This window comes from Pinus tabuliformis, chromosome 1_2, assembly GCF_031772625.1.
Source record: "Pinus tabuliformis cultivar Carrire ecotype Pingquan chromosome 1_2, CPIR1, whole genome shotgun sequence".
NCBI classification, from domain to species: Eukaryota; Viridiplantae; Streptophyta; class Pinopsida; order Pinales; family Pinaceae; genus Pinus; species Pinus tabuliformis.
This window is the reverse complement of record NC_142298.1, coordinates 194,363,712-194,372,514: the sequence shown is the minus strand read 5'-3', so window position 1 is coordinate 194,372,514 and position 8,803 is coordinate 194,363,712.

Genomic DNA, 8,803 nt, shown 5'->3' with positions numbered 1-8,803 from the left:
GCTTTCAGTGAATGGTAGCATCAACTTCTTCACCTGAAGTGGCATTCTCCTTCCTCCAGTTGGTTTCTAGAGGTGTCTCCATGGGCTTACAACTCTCCATGTGAAATTTTTGTAGTATCTTGGTGGAAAAAGTTCCTTGAGACACAAACAATTCACCATCACCTTGCCATACTTCAAGGCTGAGGAAGCAGTGCATGAGACCCATATCTTTCATCTCAAATAACCTTGTGAGGTCCTCCTTGAAAGAGCTGATCAGTTGTTCATCACCTATCAATATTAAATCATCAACATATAAAACAATGATAAGAAATTTACCTTCTGCCAAAATATGGTAGAGGTTTTCACTTGCTGTGACTTTTGGTGAAGCCCAATCCAATGATATAACTATCAATCTGAGTATACCAAGCTCAAGGTGCTTCTTTAAGACTGTACAATGCTCGTCTAAGTCTGCAAACATGAGACTCCTGATAAAATGTCTCAAAACATTTTAGTTTCTCTATGTACACTTCCTCCTCAATAACACCATTGGGAAATGTTGGTTTTACATCCATCTGTTGGATCTTCCACCCCACCTGTGTATCCAGTGCAAGAATTTATCTAATGGATGAATAGCTTGCTACGGGAGCAAAGGTTTCCTCATAGTCAGTTACCTCAACTTGAGAGAATAATTTGGCCAAAATTATGGCCTTATACTTTTCTATGCTTCCGTCTGCTGCATGCTTAACTTTGAAGATCCATTTCAAACCCACAACTAATTTTTCTGTTGGTCTTGGGACCACTTCCCAAACACTGTTCTTTATGATGGATTCATATTATTCCACCATTGCATCAACCCAAACTAGTTTCTCAACTACTTCCTAAAAAGAGGATGGCCCAATATCTACAAGATCAGTCATTAGATCCATGTAGGCAATGTACCTCTTAGGTTACCTCCTTTTCTTATGCAAATTTGAAGGAGCTCCCACATTCTCCCTCTCATCTTGCACCAATACTTCAGATTCCCTAGTTGTTTTTCTACCTTTATGTTATAGCATTTTTTGGTTTTGATAAGATAGAATATTTGAAAAAATGTGAAGTTAGGATATGGACATAACAATAGTGAATAAAATGTTTTTGAAAATATCTTGATGATGATGTCCATATCAAAGAAAATGTTAGGTTAGATGTCCTAAAAAATCAAAGACAAAAAGAAAATGTTAGGTTAGAAAGAAAAGGAAACAAATAAACTCTAAAAGTGAGAAAGTCTAAATGCCACTACTATTTTTCTGCAAAATAATGGTTGTGTGCAGCTTGTCATAAATTCCACAACCCATGACAATCAAATACTTTAATCTTGACTGCTTCATGCTTTAAATTTGATGTTATAGTTAGAGAATAAAGATCTGGCCAACTTGTTTAATCTTGGTAGATCAGTAGTTAGGTAGAGAATAATGAGGTGCTCATCAGTTTAATTTGAGCCCTTGGATGTTATAAGGTTAGAATTAGATAGTTTTCTTTTGTAAAATAAAAGAAGGGAAAAGGGTTTGCTAGCTTAAATGCACCCATTAAGTGAAGAAAAAATGATAGGATAAGCAAAGGGTAAGTAGAAGAAAGGTTGCAAAAGTTTGATGATTGATTGGACAAAATGTACATTTATTATGTTTTACCATATGTTTCTATGTCCATGAGGCAATTACACGAAGCAAATGAAGGTCTACAAGATCAATTAATTAACTTCCCTCATCCCCATTCATCCCTATATTTACTAATTTCCCTTTCCCACCTTCATACAATTCATATTCATTCATTTTCCATAAAAAAATGCCTTTCCTAAGGTTAAAATCCTTTTTGCCTAGGAAAAGTGAAAACCCCATGCTAAATCCCCTTTTACCCAAAAACCCACAAAAAGATGTTTAGCCTAAGTATTGATGTATATATGTGAAAAGAAAATAACTCATTAAAAGGCATTATACTTAGTGTATTTTCCCTTTCCACTCATATTTCATATTAACGTTAACTTAACGTATTAAACCCCTAAAAGTCCCTTTCTCGTATATTATTAACTCCCTTTACTAAATATCCTGAAACCATTAGTTTTCTTATAAAACTATGTATTTCCATAACATATCACATATTGGCAAATCGCAAACTTTTCAACGTGAATGCACTCTCCTCCGATTGCGATATGTGATGCGTGATAGACCCAGACCCACTGCAATATATTTCATAATTCATTTCCATTTCACATCGGCCCCTCATCGCAAGTCCCGGCTAAAGCATAAACCCTTCGCCATTGCGATCTCCGATATGCGATGGGAACCCGGACCCGATCGCAGTATTATCCATGATTTATTTCCACGTTGCGTCTGGCCTCTATCGCATTCCTTTGTGATGGGCCTTCCTTCACTAAACTATGATTGTGATATGCGATGAACCCGAACCTGGCATCATTTATCCACCCGAATTCATACTATTTCAAGTCCACCATACCGTGTTTTGCAAAGGATTTCCTTGTTAAAACGCTTTTATGATTTTCACGAAAAACCCATAATAAAGCCCATACCGCCATGATTAATCATTGGTTCCCCTTGTTGCTCTTTCCTCTTACCTCTGTGTTGCTCTTTCACTCCACCACCGTTTGATCAAATACATTCAAATCCAATGACCCTCAACAATTTTAGGTTGGCTCTCTGTCCGAGCATTACCCACCGGAAAAATGGTATTCCACTGACCTCCCCTTGCTACGTGTCAGGCTCTAGACCATATCGGGTGACCCCTCCCAAAACTGCCCACGCCTCATAAGCGGTGTGATAAAAACCAAAACCACCTCCCACATAATGACAAAATGACCACTATTCACTTTGCGGCATATTTCAAAAAGAAATTTGTTTTTCCGTTTAAATACAAAAATCACCATTTTGGCTTTGTTTCACCCATTTACATAGTGAAGCCTCCATAAGCCTCTACCACCAATAAAACCATTGTTTTACCTTCCGATACACTCTGGACTCCTTCCAATATCCTTTTGAGCTCAATAAATCCATTGATGTCCTTCTATGTCACCTATGTTTTCTTAACAATTTTTGTGTTTTGCAGGTAAAAACTCCTATTCCAGGCTTACAAAGAAAAAACCTACATACAGTTTGAAGACAAATATGAAGATATTACTGTTGAAAAACACAGTAAAAACTTGAAATGCACAATAAAGGTAAAAAGGAACACAGTAAAGGTTACTCGGTGGGGTCAAAGGATATTCACAGAGTTTAAAGAGTATCAGATGAAAGATCAAATGAAGGAATCAACCAGCATAAAGAATACAAACAATCAAGCAGCTTAAAGGGAAAAATATCAAACAACAAAGCCAACACAACCTAAATAAAAGGGACAACAAGAAGCAGTTCAACAGTTGACCCTATCTTCTTGCATGAAGATCTTTCCTTTCCTAAAATAAATCTTAATCAGTTTTAGGATATTTTCTTAGTTTCATTATTGTATAAATAACTCTCTTCTCGAGTTGTTAAAGGGTTCCAGGTCCAAGGGTCTTGTTCATTTCTTGTTAATTCGTGACTGTTCATTCTACTTTGAACTTGGTTGCACCTTTGAAGGAAGCTTTTCTAGACACTTGATGTACTCAGTTTTTATAGAACCTTAATACAAAGCAGAGGATTCTGAATTTGGTTTTACACAATGTGCATTATCGTGTAAGTTTTTCCAGTTATCAATCATTATGTTTTTCTTCATATGCTTATGACTTATAGAGATATCTAGGTAGGAATAATTTTGTCTCAATTTATTCCTATAAGCTCCTGAAGTGATCATCTATTAAGAGAATGGATTAATGAACTGTCTATTTAGCTAATCCCCTCTAATCAATAAATCATCAGCATCTTTTGTAAGCTTAAGTATATTGCCTTAAATCTTTGGAACGTAGTTTAGAAGGTTTTCATACTTATGATTGTTCTGTTTTACAGTCTGGAAACTGTGATAATCATATTATTTTATGTCTTCTTCTCACCACTATTTGATCTATATCACTGTGTAAAGCTTTATAGCATCCCTTTGCTGAGATATTAATATTATCCAAAGGATTAAGTATTTCAATTCTACATCTATCTTCATTCATTGGTCTTCCAAAACTAAAACCAAAAACCCCAAAACAATTATTTTAGATGCTCTGGCATTGGTAGCTGACCTACTACTATCTCAGAGGTACAACACCTTCTCTAGATGGTTCTGCTTGAGTGGATGTCTCCACTCTTCCTCCTCTCTACCCCTCCATTTGTGGCTACTCCACAACTTCCTGAAGCTCCTCCTTTGGCATTAAAATATACTCTTTTGGTGGGATTTGAAACTCCCTCTCAAGAGAGCATCTCATTTCTTTCTCCTCATCAAAATTTACATCCCTTCACATAATTTTCATTCTGATGGAAGATAAGTACACTCAGTAATTGTGTGGAGTTTCAATGTAACCGACAAAAACTCCAAACTCTATTGTCGGCTCAACTTTATTCCTCGAATCTTTGGAGACATGGTAATAAACAAAGGCTCCAAATTTTTTGAAATGAGACACATTCGACTTTCTCCCCGAGAAGGCCTCCTCCAATGTAATCATACCAAGAATATGATGAGGACTACGGTTCTGCAAGTAGACTGATTTGTTACATTTCTCTACCCACAAATGTAGTGGCAAGCCTTGGTCATGTAGCATAGCTCTTACATCTCCCACAATGCTCCAGTTATTTCTCTTAGCTACCCCATTCTCTTGTGGGTTGTAGGGATTTATCAGTTCTCTTTGAGTTCTTTCTTTAGCACAAAATTCCTTGAAGTCATTCAAAACATACTCACTTCCATTTTTTAGCTCGAGAGCCTTCACCTTCTTGTCGGTCTCTTTCTCAAATAGTGATTTGAATTCTACAAATTTTGATAATGTCTCATCCTTCTTCCACATGAATAAGATCCAACACTTTCTTGAGAAATCATCAATACAAATAGAATAGTATTTATGTCTAGAAGTGGAGGCTGTCAAGAGAAGGGTCCACAAACATCATAATGGAATCTCTCCAAGACTACATTTTCTTTGTTGTCTCGATCATGGAATTTAGATTTACATACTTCTCCAAGGTACAACCCTTGTAGACAACTTGCTACTCAAGTGATCCTTTAGGGAGGCCAGTGGTTATTTGATGCATAATTTTAAGGGCACCACGGTGTAAACGACCAAGTCTTCTATACCAGAGTTTACCAACATCTCGACTCTGCACTTTCTATACCTTACTACTTAATGCAGTACAATTTTCCACATCAATTTTGTACAGGTTCTTCACACGAACCTCCATTTGCTTCACCTACGCAGTAGCTATGTGTCTCAGAAAGTCTTTCCCTTTACTAAAAATAACATCATAGCCATGATATTCCAAAATTGCTACAAAGATGAGGTTCTTCTTCAGGCCTGGTACAAACATGACATCTTTGAGGCAAAGAGGGGATCCCAACTCCCTCTTAAAGGTTATTGTACCAATCCCAATAGCATTGTACCTTTCGTCATCCCCAAGCTAAATATGCATCTGGAGATCTTTCTCCTCCAGGTCACTGAAAAACTATCTACACCATGTCATGTGGAACGAGGAACCCGAGTCCAAGTACCACACACTTCGCATCATAGTGATGGCCATGCATGTGGTCAAGGTGAAGTATAACTCGAAATGTGAAGCCAATGCTTCAAATACTACTCATCCTTAGTTCTTCTTGCTAGAATTTTTGTGTGGACACTTTGTAGCATAGTGCCTGAATTAATGAAAATTGAAAAATTTATTTTGGACAAGTCTTTATTCTTGCTCCCTTGGCTAGAATCTGGTTTGGTTTGATATTTCTTCCCTTTTCCCTTCTTTTCATTCCCAACCAATGCAAAATTCTCTTCATCCTCTCCCTTGAATGAAACTTTGTCTCTATTATTTTGCCTGATTTCCTCTTGTAGCAAATCAAACCATAAGCCTTCCCAATTCGATAATTTTTCCCTTCCATTGACAGAGTCCTGGTAGCTGTGCCAAGATTTTAGAAGGCCTAGAAGAGCTAGGATCACCACGTAATCTTCTGCATCATTCACACCAACCCCTCCAAGATCACCTTGAACTTGTGTAAATATGGCGAGATACTGTGAAATAATATCATTTTTTTCATCTTAATGTTTCAAAGTTTGTCTTTCAAGGCCAATTCTATGGTCACTGTTATTTTCAAATAGCTTAGTTAGTGCCTTCCACATGGAAAATGGTGTCTCTTTGCTATGGAAATTTGAGACAATGTGGTCTCTCACTCTCTCTAGGATTATTGTCCTCACCTTGGCTACATCTTTCCATGGGGGCTTTACTCAATGAACCACTAACATATCACGTGCGTTCCTGGGATATTAAACAATATCATTAATTTGACTACATATTGGAAAATACCTCTAAAAATCACATTATTTAGCCCCCTACCAATATGAACCCAATACACCTTCCCAATTTGAAAAACCTTACTTTCACTAGATATTGTAGGTATCCATTTTTTCATTAACATTCTTTATACCCCTTTATATTTTTTCATTAACTTTGAGCTCCATTTTTTATAGTTGCCAATATAAAAACCCTTTACCCCCTATATATCCCCCAATATATTGTCATTTTTTCCTCAATATATATCCCCCAATATATTATGTCATTTTTTCCTCAATATTGTTGAAGATAGCAACAAGAAATGCTAAAAATACAAAATGCTAAAAATAGCACTGCTATAAATAGCAGTACTCTAAATAGCAGTACTCTAAATAACAGTTCAGCCAGTGTTGAACTTAGCAACAATGGATGAAAAGTGAAAGTGCAAAAAACAGCTTTTGTATAAATAGCATTTCGGGATACCATCCCATTTTAGTTAGTCCCTAAACTATAATAGGAAGTAAAATTCGAATTTTAACTTAACAGTTGTTTGAAAATAAATTAATTAATTCACCATGAATTAATTAGTTGTGAAAAATCAAACATGAAGTCTATGTGAGGACACACAACAGTTTTTCCATTAATTGAGCAATTTATCCATCAATTAAAGAGATAAGGATGAGTTCTAATTTGAGTAGTAATTATTTGGCTCAGTTAACTGAGTCAAGTCTAGTTAAATTGATTTAAACAGTTTGTTTAAATTAATGTAACTTCAGTTAGTTAATGCATGCTTGCATATAACTGCTGCTCTTTAGATAACTGAATATTCTCTCATACATAACTCATGCATGTCAGTTTAGACAGAGACCTAGTTGAGGTCAGATGGAGGGACAATGTACTATCAGTTGCTAGGATATTCCTTGGTGAATATTCCTTGCATGCAGAAGGATTTCTTTCCAAGAGAATTGTGTTGTTACTTCTTCCTGTTCAGTGAGTGTGATGAGGCCAATTCACAAATGTGGCTTCACTGGACCCCAATGTAGAAATTTTGAATAATAAACACATATTCAATAGATATTATCCTGATTATACACTATTGTGGAATACATGCATAATACATAACCTCCTCTACGTTGATAATCAATTTAGCAGCATTAAAATCAATGAAACATCAAGTGCATGCACACATTAACACAGTATGTATCCCGGGGAAAGCTTACAGCTAAAAACCCCACACTATCTGTATATTAATGATTGAGAACATGTAACAATACATAGTACAATACTCCTCACAAGTATCAAACACTATCTCCACCTGTTACGCACAAAACTAGCTCAGATCCGAACAAGTCACAAGTTCAAATCTTCTCTGCTACTTTGCCTGCCTCTATTGCACAATACCTACTGAGAATCACTCACCCTAGAAATCACATGAGCATAGGCTATTCTACTGGGCATATACTAGGCAATACTCATTGGCATACTCAATACATTGCTTGTGCAAGATCTCATTCACAACTATAGTCACAATTGATAGCAATCTCAACCTCTAACACCTGTCTCCACTGAACTGTACATGCACTGAGTTAACTGATGTATTCTTTAGTTGCATTATGAGTTAATAATTAGTGAATTAATTTAATCAATTAATTCACATCACTCATCACTATTCTGTTTGTAGTTAGACTAATTACAACTAGTTTAACCAAGTCAAACTGAACACAACTCCATCAACTCTACATCCAACTCCACATAACTCACATGCATGAGTTCTAACTGATGTTCTACATGCAATAGCTCAACTGACTCACAAGAAAAGCATATTTCCTTCTGACAGCTGCATGTGCCACATCTGTAGCTCAAACTGAAGTGCTCCAAGAGGATAAGATAAAGTTTATAGTCTAAATATTATTATGAGACAATAATATTTGACTTTTCTATTTTTAACCTGGCAGTCTAAAAATAGACTTTGATCACTCTGCTGCGAACCAGAAAATAGAAGTCCATCTATTTTTCCCAACATGACCAATCATCCATAAACAACATCCTCCAACTCATAGACATGATCCATATGTCTAAAAATAAACATAGTCTAAAAATAGACTTTGCGCCATAATTTTCCTGCGGGCCCACTTAGTGAAGGAGACTCCTTTCCACTAAGCTCCATCATCTTGTTGAATTCTCAACACTCCCTCTCAACAAGATATGAATTATCAACAAACCCTATCCTACCTTAGTGGTATTCAAATTTTCTCCTGGTGAGCGCCTTCGTCAAGATATCAGCATCCTGATCCTCCGTTGGAATGTATGAAAGTAACATGATTCTCTGCTGCACACAATCTCTGATATGATGGTACCTAATGTCGTTCGTTGAGCTCCTTGATCAATTTGCATCCTCCTGTCTGTATCAAGAT